Raw genomic sequence first — 15809 nt, 5'->3', positions numbered from 1 at the left:
TGTCTTTTATGTCTTCTATCTTTCCTAATCAGTTCCCTTCAGTTCAGTTCAGTTGCTCAGTCGTGTCCAACTCTTTGTGACCCCATGCTACAGCACTCCAGGCTTCCCTGTCCATCACCAACTCCCAGAACTTGCTCAAACTCATGCCCATCGAGTTGGTGATGTCATCTAACCATCTCATCCTCTGTCATCCCCTTCTCCTCCTGCCTTCAATATTTCCCAGCATCAGAGTCTTTTTCAGACGAGTCAGTTCTTTGCATCAGGTGGCCAAAGTATTGGAGTTTCAGCTTCAGCATCAGTCCTTCCAAAGAATATTCAGGACTTATTTCCTTTAGGAATGACTGGTTTGATCTCCTTGCAGTCCAAGGGACTCTCAAGAGTCTTCTCCAGCACCACAGTTCAAAAGCATCAATTCTTTGGTGTTCAGGTTTCTTTATAGTCCAACTCTCAAATTCCATACATGACTACTGGAAAAACCATAGCTTTGACTAGACAGATCTTTTTAATATGCTGTCTAGGTTGGTCATAGCTTTTCTTCCAAGGAGCAAGCGTCTTTTAATTTCATGGCTGCAATCACCATCTGCAGTGATTTTGGAGCCCCCAAAAATAAAGTCTCTCACTGTTCCCTAATAGTCCTGGTTAAAACCTCTAGTACAATACTGAATAGAAGTTGAGATCTCTCTTCTTTACATACATATATCTACAGTTATAAATATCATTCTAAGCACTGTTATCTGCATTCCTTAAGTTTTGGTATATTGTGTTTTCATTTCCATTTATCTCAAGTCATTTAAAATTTCCCCCGTTATTTCTTTCTCCAGTGGTTATATAGTAGTGGTTTGTGTAATTTCCACACATATTTGTGAATTTCCCATATTTCTTTCTGTTATTGACTTCTGCTATCCCTTTATGGCCACAGAACATACTTTGTATGATTTTAGTTCTTTTAAATTTACTAAAATGTGTTTTATGGCCTAACATGTGTATCTTGGGGAATGTTCCATGTCCACTAGAGGAGAATATGTATTCTGTTATTGTTAAATATTCTATGCATGTCTGTTAGTTCTAGTTGGTTTATTGTGTTGTTCAAGTCTTCTGTTTACAAAATGACCTACTGTCTAGTTGTTTTATCCATTATTGAAAGTGGGATAGTGAAGACTTAACTTTTTTTGTTGAATTGTCTATTTTACTCCTTAATTCTATCAGTTTTTGCTCTTAAATTCAGGGGTTCCATTGTTAGGTGCATGCATTTATAATTGTTATATCCTCTTGATGGATTGACTTATCATTATAAAATGCCCTTTGTCTCTAGTAACATTTTTTCTTAAAGTCTATTGTGTCTAATAAAGTCCGTGTTGTCTGATATTAAAGTCTATTTTGACTGATCTAGCCATTCCAGCTCTTTTTTGGTTACTGTTTACATAAGATATCTTTTCCATCCTTTCTTTCAACCTATTTGTCTTGGAATCTAAATTGTGTCTCTTGTAGAAAACATGGTTAGGTAATGTTTTTAAATTCATTTTGTCAATCTCTGGGTTTTAATTGCAGTGTTTAGTCTAATCCATATATGTTTGATGCAATTACTGGTAAGATAGGGTTTGCTATTTGTTTTTCATATGTTATGTTTGTTCTATTCCTTCATTATTGCTTTGTTTTGTGTTGAGTAGTTCTTTTGTAGTACCATTTTAACTTCCTTGTCATTTCTTTTACTGTATATTTTGTTGCTTGGCAGATTAACATTAACATCTTTACTAATAACAATATAATTCTGATTAATATCATCTTAATTTCAATAGTGTACAAAAACTTTGCTCCTCTGTAGTTCTGTTACCTCTTATTGTCATAAAATTTGCATTTTTATACATTATAATTATTGCTTTATACAGTTGTTTTTTTAATTCATATAGGAGAAAAAAAGAGTTACAAACATAAAATACATTTGTGCTGTCTTTTTATATTTACCTATATAGTTACTTTTATTGATCCTTTTCATGTTTTCATCTGTATTTGAGTTCCTGGTTAGTGTCCTTTAATTTCAGCCTGAAGGACTTTCTTTAGTAATTATTATAGGGTAAGCCTCCTAATGACAGGTTCTGTTTTTATTTGCTGGGTAATTCCTTCCTCATTTTTGAAGAGCAGTTTTGCTGCATAAAGAATTGTTGATTGACATCTTTTTTCTTTCAGTACTTTGTATATGTTATCCTACTGCTTTCTGCCCTGCCCTTCTCTGGTTTCTGATAGGGAATCTACTTGGAGTTTGTTGAGCTTTTTGGTTGTATAGATTGATGTTTTTCATCAAGTTTGGGACATTTTAGCCATCAATGCTTCTAATATTCTTTTTATTTATTTATGGTTGCACTGGGTCTTTGTTGCTGCATTAACTTCCTCTAGTTTTGCCGAGCAAGGGCTACTCTTCAGTGTGGTGCATGGTCTTGTCATTGCAGTGCCTTCTCTTGTTGCAGAGCACAGGCGTCAGTAGTTGCTGCACGTAGGCTCAATAGTTGTGGCATGTAGTCCAGCATTCTTGTTGCTCCTTTCTCTCTTTTCTTTCTGAGACTTCCATTATACACCTGTTGGTATGTGTGATGGTATCTGAGGCTCTATTTTCCTTCTTTCTTCTTAGTTTCTGTTCCTCAGACTGTGTGACATTAGTTGACCTCTTCAGGTTTATTGGTTCTTTTTTCTGCCTGTACAGATCTGCTGTTGAGTCCCCTAGTTAAATTTTCATTTCAGTTACTGTAGTTTTCAGTACTGGAATTTCTATTTTTTTAAATAATTTATACCCCTTGGTTGATATTCTTTACTTGGTGAAGCATTGTTTCCATACTTTAATTATTCTGACATAGTTTCCTTAGTTCCTTTTTTCCTATTTTATTGAGAATTGACATAATATTGTAAAAGTTTAAGGTATAAATCATGATTATTTCATATATGCATATTTTTCAAAATGATTAGCACAAAAGTTTAGTTGATATCCATCATGCCACAGTTACAAATTTAGTTTCTTTAAAAAAAAAAATTATTTTCTTTGTGCCAGGTCTTAGTTGTGGCATGCAGGACCTTCAGTCTTCATTGCTGCATGCTGAATCTTTTAGTTGTGGCATGTGAACTCTTAGTCATGGCATGTGGGATCTAGCTTCCTGACCAGGGATCCAATCTGGGCCCCCTGCATTGGGAGCATGAAATCTTAGCCATTGGGCCATCAAGGAAGTCCCACAAATTGTTTATTTATGATGATAACTTTTTAAGATTTACTAGCTACTTTTAAATATACTCTACAGTACTGTTAACTGTAGTCATCAAGTTGTAAGTATATCATCAGAACTTATTTATCTTAATGTGAGTTTTTACCTTTTGACCGCTTTGTCAGGATGGTCACTGAGGTATGTTTGTGGTCACTGCATCACACCACACTTGAGTGCCTTGTGCTAGGGGACAGCCCAGCCACCCAGCAGAATGTCCTGAAGCTGGTATAGAACATGAAGAGTTGCCCAGAGAAAAGAGCGAGTTCAAACTAGTGTGTGAAGTGTGTGCCTTTTAGTTCAGAAAAAGAACCCCACATGTACATGTAAATCATCTCATGAACACAGAAAATTCTGAGTGGTTGCACACAGGATTGATTAATTGTGGATGTCTCTGGGGAGGGGCTGGGACCTGGGGTGGGAGGGCATTTACTTTTCCTTGTGTAATCTTTTGTAGTATTGAGTGTTTTTTCATGAGCATATATTGCATTTTCAATTTTAAAACAGGTAAAATAAACAAGCAAACTAGGCAAACAAACATGTGAATGCAAGCGGAGAACCTGCCCAGCTAGGCTTTGGTCTCTTCCTCTCCTCTGGGGCCCTGGTGCTGGCGGGGAGAATGAACACTTCCCTGTAGGCGGTGCCCACAACTCCTACCATGCCCCCAGGGCAGGGGGTGGGACCTGGAGGGGAGAGGGCACACGGTCTGCTCTCAGCTCTGTGCCCTTGCTGGGTGTTCTCAGGACAGGCCTTAAGGCAGTGAGGGCCAGGATGGGGGTGCTGGCCTGGGGGCTGCAGATGTCTAGGGTTAGAGGAGAGGGTAGGTTGGTGGGATCCTCCAAGATGCCATGATTCTGGAGCTAACTGTGAGAGACCCCTCCTGGGAAGGTTTGTGTCTGCCTAGGGACAGGCATGTGCACAGAAGTACACACAGGTCACCTTGTGTCCGTTTGGGGTCGGGTCCCTTCCCACCAGCCCGGAGCATCAGTCTCTCTGGCTCCAGACAGGATGTGGCTATGAGGATCTGAGCAGGCAGCCACGGCCCCGCCCCAAGGAGGTGCTCAGAACTCCCAGAGGCCCCCCGCTCGCTCACTCCCATCAGCTCAACCAGCCTTTCCTCTGGACTCTCCTCAGGGTCCCTCAGTGAGCCTCCCCTGCTCAGTTGCCTCCCTGTCCATCACAGACAGCCTCTTCCTGCCTCAGGAGAGAGGGCTGGGAGAGAGCCTGGGACCCTCACAATGGCCCGGGTATGTTCTCATGGTTGTAGGGTCTCTGCAGGACCATATGTGGTGTTGAGGATGGGACAGTGATCAAGGAAATCAAAGGAGGAACCCAAACTTCCCTCAATATATAAGTAAACTGTCACAAAGCATAATGTAACTTTCCAAAATATTGAAGTCAGCCAAGTAAATAGAGAAGCTCAAGCGTAGGAGGCCATATGTTTTGCTCTGGGTAAAACCTTTTCCCGAAGGTGGAATTCAAACTTACCTGCATCGCACGCTGCACACGTCTACCTGCTCAGCTTGCCACTCCCCCACTGGGTCAGGGCCTCACCCGGCCTAGGTCACTGCCCACAGTGTGTGAGGAGTGGGTGCCCTGGTGCCTGCGCCCAAGAATCACAGGACAAGTCTCCACTCTCCACCATGAGGAGGAAGGCGTGTGGTGGTCCTGGGATGTGTGTCTTGATGGCTTTGGGCTGGGACATGCAGGTGAGTGGGTTCTCAGGAGCTCTGGCAGGGCTGGCTAGTAGGGAGGGCCCCCACAGAGGAGCAGCTCAGGAGGAGGGGAGCCCAGGCCAGTCCATCATCTGGCATGGTGCCCCTGAGGACTTCCCTGGGCTTGGCACCAAGCTGAAGCTTGGCTGTGAGCAGTTATGTCCTGTTGAAATCCTGGGCCTGGGTCAGCTGGGCGCCCCAGGATGGGTCATGTGGCCACAGTGAGGGAAGAGGTGGGAAGACTGTTCCAGAGGCTGAGGGTGGAGGGAGGCCTGGGCTGGAGAGTGTGCGCCAAACCAGGAGGAAAAGAAGTGGCAGATGCAGTCTGCCTTTTTTTTTTTTGAAATGTGGATGATAAGAGATTGGAAGGCAGCTAACAGGGGTCAGGGGTCAGGGAGACTGTGTGGATATGGAGAACTGCAGAGCTGAGAAAATGTGGAAACAAAGGCTGAAGGGGAGAGGGAGTTGGGAAGGAGGAGAGCCCCCAGGGGGCTCCAAGGACTAGCCCACCTGATGGCTAGGGCTCCATCCAAAGGAGAGGATGAAGTGGGAGGGCAGACCAGGCGCCCCAGGGCCTGGGGAGGGGCAGGAGGAGCTCCAGAAGCAAAAAGTGGGGTTGGGAAGGAGTTTGGGAGATGGCCAAGGATAAGGGGAACCCAGTGAGATGGGAGAAGCCCCTCCGCCATATACTGGCAGCTCCAAATCCTGGCCATCCCCACCCCTACCGCACCAAGCTAGGCTGGTACTGACTCCCTGTCCCCATTCCCCACCCCCACCCCAAGCAGGTCCAAAGCATCCACCCACCCCAACACACACACACACACACACACACACACACACACACACATACACAGGTGCTCAGGGGATCTCAGGTATGAGTTCTCTGGCAGTCTTCTCAGAACTGGAGCTAAATAACCTTGTGGGTAGCAGTCACTGACCCCCGCCCACCACATCTTCTCTGTTGTTGTTCAGTGTTCAGTTGTTCCGACTCTTTGTGACCCCATGGACTGCAACACACCAGGCTTCCTTGTCCTTCACTATCTCCCAGAGTTTGCTCAAACTCATGTCCATTTGAGTCGATGATACCATCCAACTATCTCATCCTCTGTCGCCCCCTTCTCCTTTTGCCTTCAGTCTTTCCCAGCATCAGGGTCTTTTCAAGTGAGTCAGCTCTTTGCATCAGGTGGCCAAAGTATTGGAACTTCAGCTTCAGCAGCAGTCCTTCCAATGAGTATTCAGGGTTGATTTCCTGAAGGATTGACTGGTTTGATCTCCTTGCAGTCCAAGGGACTCTCAAGAGTCTTCTCCAGCACCACAATTCAAAAGCATCAGTTCTTTGGCACTCAGCCTTCTTTATGGTTCAAATCTTCATACATGACTACTGGAAAAACCATAGCTTTGACTGTATGGATCTTTGTCAGTAAAGTGATGTCTCTGTTTTTTAATATGCTTTCTAGGTTTGTCATAGCTTTTCTTCCATGGAGCAAGCATCTTTTAATTTCATGGCTGCAGTCACCGTCCACAGTGATTTTGGAGCCCAAGAAAAGAAAGTCTGTCACTGTTTCCATTTTTTCCCCATCTATTTTCATGAAGTGATGGGACCGAATGCCATGATCTTAGTTTTTTGAATATTGAGCTTTAAGCCAGCTTTTTCACTCTCCTCTTTCACCTTCATCAAGAGGCTCTTTAGTTCCTCTTCACTTTCTGCCATTAGGGTGGTGACATCTGCATATCTGAGGTTATTGATATTTCTCTGAGCATCCCTAAAAGGTCACTGCTGAGTCAGCTCCCAAGAACTTAAAGCTAGTGCCCAGCTTCACTGGGACTGCTCAGGGTCTTGAGAGGGAGCTTCAAACCTGAACCTTCTGTTTCGTACTTTCTGTTGGGGAAAGTCTCACAGGTAGCTTGTGTCTCCCTTCCTCCCTGCCCCCTCTCAACTCAGCTGAGCTTCTGAAGAATCCCCAGGACAGCCATAGTGTGCATGGGTAAAGAATCTACCTGCCAGTGCAGAGACATGGGATATGCAGGTTTGATCCCTGTGTCGGGAAGATCCCCTAGAGAAGGGAATGGCAACCTGCTCCAGTATTCTTGCCTGGAAAATTCCATGGACAGAGGAGCCTGGCAGGCTACAGTCAATGGGGTTTCAAAGAGTCAGACACGACTGAGCACTTATGCATGTACGCACGCACATCTCTTGCTGCAGGCCCCCACATCAGTCTTTCTTTGCCTTGAGTGCACTAAGCTCCTTCCATTCTTAGGGGCCTTTGCACTTGCTATGCTTCTGCCTGGCTTCACTTCCTGGTACCTTTACCAGGACATTCCCACCCAGCATTACAGCCTCTGCTCCAGGCTCAACACCCCTGCCCAGGGAGGTGGCCTTGGACCCCCAGGCTCTATGCCATCCACCTTCTCATCACCAGCTAGATTTTCTTCATTTGTTTACCATTCTCCCCTCCCATAACCCTAAGGGTAAACCCCGAGAGCAGGGACTATATCTCTGAGAACTTGGCACATAGTAAACGCTCATTAACTTTAAAAAAATGAATAACTGAATAGTTAGGAATGCAAAATGCCATTCAGTGGTTGAGGAGTCCACCAATGAGGAGCTGGAGGAGTGTTGCAGATCCAGGCCCTGGTGCCTCTTTCTCCACGTTCTCACCTGAGGCAGACATCACTAGTACCACACAGCACATGTGACTGATGGAAACCAGACAGGAACTCAGATCTCAGGGAGGCTGTCCAGGGAGCCATTCCCTCTCCTTAAGAGGTGGTGGGAGGAAGACTAGGGTATAAGGTGCCATCCAAGGGCAAGGCCTTCGAGCATGCTCTGAGCGTCAGGAGGCTTCCTGTAGGAAGTGACAGGATGGGCCCAAAAGGCACTGGGACAGAGAGAGACGAACCACAGTTTGAAGGATGGGTGATCACATAAGTCGTGGAGCTGAGAATCAAGTGGATACATCCCCAAGACATAAAAACCAGCCTGTACAGGGAGGAGGGTGCCTGTTAGGCTGGCTCCCACAGATTGTCCCTGCTTGGGACCAAGCAGAGCCTTCTGGTCTGCCAGCTGGAGGGAGAAGCCAGTGGGATGTAAGGAGAGAAGCGAGAGTGCTGCTGAGAACATACAGCAGATCACATTCTCGGTGAGCGAGACAGCACAGGGCCCTGTCCTGAGACTGGGGGGTGCTGCTCCCATTCAGCTGTGCTCCTGATGCAGCCTTTCCTGATGCCCACCCAGCAGGGTCCATAGGCTCTTCTGACCCTTCATGCTGCCTGCCTACCCTGGGCACCCTCTCTCCCTTGGTTACACCCAGGCTGGCAGGAACAGGTCTCCCTTCTCTAGGAGTGGTGAGGATGCTCAAGGGCCAGCACCCCCTGGTGGGCTACTGCCAAGCTAGCCCTGCTTCCTACCAGGCATTCTCAGGAGGAGCACCATAGCATCCCATTCTGGTTTTAGCAAAAGAACATGTATTTCAATATGCTGATGACAGAGACATTCATGTGCAGTGTAGAAAATTTGGGAAGTGTTCGAAGAAGACATAGAAGAGGAGGCCAGTGGTGGGCAGGTGGCCTGATGACCCTTTCAGGGTGGATATGCCAGTCTGTGTTATAGGCACATACTCGTGCACAGGGAGGCCACAGGTACATGCATGCAAACACGTGTGCACACATGTGTACTCATGATACCCATGCACACTCATGCACAAAGAACACACATGCAAATATTGATACATGCACACAGGCATACACAAACCTGTGCACAAGTACAAGATCACGTGTGTGTGTGCGTGGACCTGCTATGATGTTTGTGGACCTGCTATACTTTCCACCAGGCTGCCAAGCAGGGGCTGTTGTCCTGCGAGGTGCCTTGTGGAAACCCACCTGTCATTCGCTTCTCGCCTTTCCCACCAGTGACTCTGACACTCGCGCTAACACCCTGTACTACATTAAAGGGTATTTTTGCAGATGGCACAAATGAGAATTGAGACTCAGGCTTCTGGTTGCCATGAAGCAGCTTGCTCCTGGTAGATAGGCCTCTCCTGCTTCTTCATTTGCAGGCCCTCTGTCTCTCGCCAGCTCTGAGGTGGAGACCCTGCAGGGTGCCATGAGGACATTCACACCTTGTCCTGGTCCCACTGGCTGGCCTGTTCCCCAGGCAGTCCTCACTCCTCTAGTCTGGGAGCTTTGCGTGGGGCAGGGTCTCTCCCTTTACACCTTCTGCCTTTGTCGCCCCTGTGTATCCTCTCGTCAGGCTCTTTTCTGGTGCCTGGTTGACATTGTGTCATCCCAGGGCGTGAGTCCCTGTTTGGGGTGGGGACTGAGGCTTGCAGAAGCTGTGACCTGGCCCAGGGCCATCTGCTAATGACTGCAGAGTCCAGGGGCAGCTCGCTGAGGGTCCCATGTGCTTCCTCGTCCACCACCACCCAGAGAACAACCACCATCTTGGACAGAGTGGCCTGCGGGGCTCCAAGGCCACAGGGCTGCCCAGCCTCAGGTCACGGGCCTTCTGGAGGACCCAACCTCGGGATCTTCATCCTCTCAGCATGTGGCCCTGCAGAACCCAGAAGTCTCACCTTGGCCCTGACTTCCACATGACGCCTCCAGGGTCAGCTTCCACATGGCAAGGCCTCCAAATGGGGAGGTCGTGTTCTCTTGGCCAGAGGACTGTTCTCTGACGATAACCAGGACTAGAATGGCTGTTTAACATCAGGGTTGCCCATCAGTTTGCCAAATATTTGACTTAGAGGAATGGAAACTTTTGGGGTGCCATGGCAGGTGGGGCCTTGCCACTCTGGTCCAGGGGGAGTCTGTCTGCCCGGGCCAGTAGCCAGGTTCCTCTGCAGCTCCCACAACTGTCACGGGCCAGAGACTCAGGTCTGGGTTCCTCAGGGAAAGGGGTTTCATTCTCCTCTTCTGCTATAGGGAGATAAATGCTGGTAGCTGGTTCCACACATAGACCAGAAAACTGCCTCACTCCAGAAGCTGAACCAGCTAGGGAGTGTCGCCAGAAGGGAGGCCTCGGTTGTGAGGAACTAACTTATTTCTTGGAGAGCAGGAACCTGAGGGTGGCCTCTCTGAGGCCTGTGGGTGGGGCCATGGGAGGGTCAGAGTGTGACCTTGGGCGGCCCTCCGGATACTTGGTTGCCCCCCATCCCTTCCTGGTCCACCCAGCATGGGCACCAGGGCACTGGCCCAGAGACTCTGCAGGCCCCCTTGGGCTGGTTGCTCCACCTCTGCCTGGTGATCTCTGTCCAGTACTGCCAGCCAGGATTAGTGGGCACTCAGTGTGAAGAGGTGGCAGGATTTAGAGGAGCATGGCCAGGGAGGGGCTGCTAGGAACTGGTCCCCATTCACTGGAGGACAGGACCAGATATGCTCATGCCCAGGCCCCCCTTTTCCCTCCCTCCCTCCACCGAGGGACCTCACGGGACTTCCTCCCACCTACCGTCCCTCCTTCTCTGGAAGTGGAAGCCAGGCTTCTGGCACTGAGCATGGAGGGACGGCTCTCCTGATGCACCCAGTTCCCCTTCCAAAGGGCTGCTTCTCTAACGTCTGGCACCTCCTGGCGCCCTTTGTGAGAGCAGGCCCCCGTGCCCAACCCCATGCACCAGGATCTCTGCATCCTCCCAGCCCTGCCCACTGGGGCACCCAGGCGCTTCCCCAACCCCTAGGGCCCTCTGGGTCTGGCTAGGCCCCTGGGGAACTGTCCCCACCTAGCTTGCCTGGCCCCTTGGTCCCCCTGCGCCTGGGCCTGGGGAGGGAGCCATGCTGCAGTTAACACACGACCCTGTGGTCGCCTGAGGTCCCTTCTCCACCTACTCCTTTCCCAGCTTGTTGAGAGGAGGGTGATGACAGGCCCGGGTGCAGGGAGCGGCCGTCATCCCGGGTGGTCTGTGCTATTAGCCACGGTTAGTTACACGCCTAGTTACACACTCGCAGCAAGTTACACAACCTGGTGGATGGGTGGCTCTACCTTAATCTATTTTCACATGAGACAAAGGGGAGTGCCACAGTCAAGGCAAGCAGAGACAATGGGAAGGCTTCTTGGGGGATCCTGCAGGGGGCTGTCTCTGCTGGCAGAGCAGTAACCTGTGTGCTGTGAGGGGGCATCAGAATGGTCTATTCTCCTCTCATTTGCCCTCCCCAGCCCCTTGTGCTCCAGTGGTACCTAAAACCATATCAGTTTGTTTGCTTCCAACATTATTCTCCAAAAGGAAGTATTAATGGGACAGGGCTAGGGAAGTGTAGAGACCCGTGTGTGTTCTCAGTGGATATCGGCCTACCTACCTCAGCTGGGTCCCCTAAGGACAGGGTCAGCAGTCTGGGTCCTGCCCCGGGGTATGAAGCGCACGTGCCATGAAGCTCATGGGTTAGTGTGGGTGTGAGCTTGGGCGACCCATGACCGCTCAGACTGCTGACTGGCCCTCAAGGCACACCACATCCCATAGGTTCCTGTTAACACTGCTAGCAAGGGCGTGGAGGAAACTGGAGAGGGCCTCTCCAGAGATGGTTATGAGTTCAAATGGCCTGGGCTGCCTCCCAGGGCAGGTGGAGAGCCCCTGGACAGCTCAAGCCCTTGGAACTAGAAACTGAGACGTTTCCAGGGTTTACCACATGCTTGATTCTCTGGCTTCATGTTTTGCCAGTCGCCCTGTGACCTGGGGGTCATCAACCCTGCTTTATATCCAGGAAATGATAACTCAGAGAGGCGCCTGCCTCATCCATGACACTCAGGGTTGGAGCCGAAGCTCTGCCTGCACGGCTGCCCTGGATGCTAAGTGGCTGGTGGGGTTGGGGGTGGCCCCAGCTGGACAGTGTGGGGAGGGAGTGTGTGCAGGAAGCAGAATCCGACTGTCACCTGCTCCCTCACCAGTGGTCATCACCTCTATGTGGTCCCTCAGGGCCTATCAGACTTTCACCTGAGCCTGCTGGCACCTGCCCCTCCCCCCTTCCTCCCCACCCCTGGGGCCCTAGCTTCTGAGGACTTAGCCTCCACAGGGTATTTGTCGTGATGCTGGTCCACACCCACTGTGTGGGCACCTGGGTCCCTACCTCCTCTGTTCTGCAACAGCAGTCACCCAACACAAGGCCCCCTTCCATCTTCCAAAACTAAAACCTTGCAGGTTGTACCTTTTTAAAGGAAGGAAGTTTTTTACCCAGAGTGGCCTTTGGTTTCGGAGAGAATGAAGAGAGGGAGGCAGAGACCACCTTAAAATGCTCCTTTCCCCAGTTCTGCTTCTCTGAGTTGCGGCTCACAACACACTTGGAAGGGTCTTGGGGCTCAGACAGCTTTGCCCTGCCTGGCATGTTATTTCTTCTTCTTTTCTTTCTCTCAAGTTTTTTCTAAACATAAATTGTTCTGAAGTGTAATATACATATAGCAAAGTGTGTGAGTCATAAATGTTGCAGCTCAGACTTTTCATGGGGTGAATACATGGGTGATCAGTACCCAGCGCCAGCAGACCCCTTGGATCCTGATTAGATGTTCTTTCATGTCTGGTTTCTTCTGCTCCACATGATGCTGGTAAAACTGATCCTGGTGTGTCCACTCTTGTTGATGGTGGTGCTCCCAGAGTGATTCTACCTCCTCACTGTGGGCTGGTTCCCCGGATAGAAGCATTGTGGACAGTGCTGCTCTAAACACTGGTGGATGGGTCTTTGGGTGTGAATATGTAAGCATTTCTGGTGGTTCTACACCCAGTGAGGAGTTCTTCAGCCTGTGTATACTTGGCTTTCTTAGGCATTATTGGTCCGTCTTCCCATGTGGCTTTACCAGTTCAGCTCTCACCAGCAGCGATGGGAGTTTCTCTTGTACCACATCTTTGTCAGCACCTGGAATTTTCTGCCTTTCCATTTTAGCCACCCTAGTGGGCGTACAGCAGTATCACATGGTGATGTGAATTTTCCTTCCCCTGATGACTAATGAAATTGAGTGCTTTTTCTTATGTTTATCATCTTTTTGGATGTCCTTCTTCAAGTTTTTTGCGTATTTTTAAAAAGTTGGGTCTTCAGACTTTTTGATTTATGTGAGTTCTTTATATTCTGGACATGAGGCCTGCACTGGGTGTATACACCTATGTCTAGCTATGCACACGTATTCACGGGCATACATACACACATGTGTTCACTCAACAGAGAGGTGTCAAGTGCCCCCATATGCAAACATGTCCCAGTCTCTGGGGCACAGCAGTGAACAGACCAAGGTCTTGCTCTCACAGAGCTCACTTCTCCCTAGAGGAGACTGACAAATAAGGAAGTAGAAAGAATATGTCTGACTGAAGTGGCCATGAGAAGGAAAGTTCAAGTGGAGAGGAAGTGTGGGAGTGGAGGTTAACACTGTAAATATGTCACCAAGAAGGTGACACATCAGTAAAAACTCAAGAGGAAGAGTGCTGCACGCAGAGGGAGGGCGAGCAGGGGGTGGGGGGTGAGTGGAAGGTGGGAGGTTTCCAGTCGGCACACACACATGGCCACTAGACCCTGGCTTTCATTTCACTGAGGGTTCTGGGCAGTGGAGGGGCAAGACCTGACATAGGTTTTAACAGGGCCAATCGAGCTACTGTGTCAAGGCAGGATGGCTGGAAGCAGGGACATTAATTAGGAGCCTGTAGCACTGAGTCCAGCCTCCTGTCCTAGTTTCTCGTTGGTCCCAGGTGTCTGTACTTGTGAGGATGTCCAGGGTCACTGTCATCCCAGAATTAGGCTTTGTTGCTCTTTGCTCAGAGCGTCCTCTCATGGTCATGGGATAGATGCCCTGTTCCTGGCCTCATGGCTAGCCCATGTCATCTGGGCTGCCTCATCTTCCCAGAAGCCCCTAGCACGTGTCTGCTGGCCGCACCATACCTGGTTCCTTTTCCACTTTCTAAAGCCAGATCTGGCAAGGTTACCGGGTTCCCATATTGGTCCCCACAAGCTCTCCCTGCAGCATCTTGCTCCCTGAGCCCAGCCCCACCCAGAGCTTCACCTGGGGGAACACCCTGGCAGGGGTCAGCCCTAGCAGGCCCATCTCTCTGCCTCCATGGGAACCAGGAAGGATGTGGCTGTGGTCTATGTACACACATGAATGCTGAGGTCACACCTGTGAGCAGAGGAGAGAGAGCACCATCCATGTATGTGAGGACATTCCCATCGCAGGGACAATGGGCAGCGGGTGCTCCTTCCTTCTGGGCAAGCATCTACCTTATTAAGGGATGCTGGTGAAACCTGTGAGTGAGCATGTATAGAAAGGCATAGTGGGGCTGTACATGGGCTCAGCCACCTGCTCTGGACCATAACACCTAGAGAGGCAGAGGGGAAGGTTTGCTCTAGATGCAGGTGGCAGTAGGGGTGTTAACTGCCCACGTGGACTTTCTGGAACTATACTGTGGCCACCTGAGGGCCTAATTGTCCTGCAGGGCTGTGGGACAGAGCTGAGGACTGCAGGGGTGGGTGCCTGGCAGACTCCCTCAGGGCAAAACCCCTCTCCCCTCTTGGCACTATGGAGTTTTCTGAAGGGGCAAGGTGGCCGGGCAGGCTCAGGACCAAGGACCCAGACTAGTCCTGGTGCTATGAGTCCCCTGTGGAGACCACTGTAAGTTCTGCATCCTCTGACTGGCCTGAAAGGAGATGCAGAAGCAGCAGGGGGAGGATAGTGTGAAAGCTTGTGGGGTTGGGGGGGAGGTATCTGCAGCCCTAGCCATTTCTGCTGATGTTGTTCCCTTCTACCTAACTATTCACCCCAGGAGCTGTACAAGGCTGTAGCTAGTAGTACAGGTGCTGGAACAGTGAGATCTGGGTTCCAGTGTTAGAAGAGAAAGTGGGGTGGTTTCCAAGCTGCTGTATCCTCTTGGAGGAGACTGGTGAAGGGACTCCGCACAGCCCCTCATTCCTCAGGACAGAAATAACTGTCTTCCAGGACTCAGCCTGAGGGCCAGTCTTGTTACTGGTGATAAAACAGGCAAAGGAGAGGGATTAGCTGAGGGGAGAGATGGCTGTCTCTCAAGGCTGCTGGGGGTGAGGTGTGGGGCTGTTGAAGGCAGGCTTCCAGGGGACCTACCTGAATACTGATAGGGTCGCCTCTTCCCATTCCAGCCCCAGACTTGCTCATGAGCTCTCCAAGATTCTGCCCTGCTCCTGTTCCCAACTCAGCCTCTGGGCCCTCTGGTTCTAGACCTCCCAGAGAGGATAGTCTTCCCTCAGTCCACCTTTTCCTTTCAGATTCTCAGAGCCTGGGTTGAGGGCAACGCAGGTACCCGGAGGAGGGGAAGATCGGTCACCTGACAGGATTCTTTCTCAGCGCTGGGACTCCTGAGGGCGGAATGACGCTTCGCTGTGCCATGTGCCAGGCCCGCCCCAAGCCGTGTCTTAGATTAATCCTCCCACAAAAGCAGCTGCTGTGTCCCCTGTATTCATTCAATGAAACAGGACAGAGTTCGTGGGACGCTCGAGGCCAGAGCAGTGTGGAGTGAGAAGCCCGTGAGGGGAGGCATTCAAGCCAGGCGCTGGCCAAGCACCTGCCGTAGCTCTGTAGTGGACATCTAAGATTAGGTGAGGCTGGGAAGGGCGAAGAGAGGCTCGAGGGAGGATACGAGGTCGCAGGGGGCTCTCTGTGAGCTGGATCTCACCAACACGACCGTTCCCACCCCGTGCGAAGCGCCTACCAGCACGGCGCCCCTTCGCCTAGTGGCAGAGCCCGTCCGGACCACCCAGCTCCGACATCCTGCTGTGGCCTCTGTACTGACGCCACGGCCCGCTCTCCCTGCACTCCCGGCGCCCCCAAACCCCGCGCCGGGCCTGTGAGCCTGGCCCACGGGGCGCGCGTCCCCGCGCCCCAACCCCTGCACCTTCCCGGTGGCCCTCCGGCAGCGCCCCGCCC

At 50.2% G+C, this 15809-nt stretch overlaps 1 protein-coding gene across 4 annotated transcripts in view; it reads left to right on the top strand.

Annotated features, from left to right (window-relative positions):
• Nucleotides 1–15809, top strand: part of RASGEF1A (RasGEF domain family member 1A) — a 173380-nt gene that overhangs the window by 118496 nt on the left and 39075 nt on the right. Inside the window, exon 1 of one of the 4 annotated variants that reach the window (XM_065922358.1) lies at nt 15264–15481. The exons of the other annotated variants lie outside the window; for them this stretch is intronic. The gene's annotated coding sequence lies outside the window, so the exon portion shown is untranslated. Of the gene's footprint in view, nt 1–15263; nt 15482–15809 lie in introns of those variants that run through there. 4 annotated transcript variants of the gene reach the window in all.

Source organism: Muntiacus reevesi, chromosome 2 (genome assembly GCF_963930625.1).
Source record: "Muntiacus reevesi chromosome 2, mMunRee1.1, whole genome shotgun sequence".
Lineage (NCBI taxonomy): Eukaryota > Metazoa > Chordata > Mammalia > Artiodactyla > Cervidae > Muntiacus > Muntiacus reevesi.
Note: the sequence above shows the minus strand (reverse complement) of the source record. Positions and strands in the feature narration are given on the sequence as shown.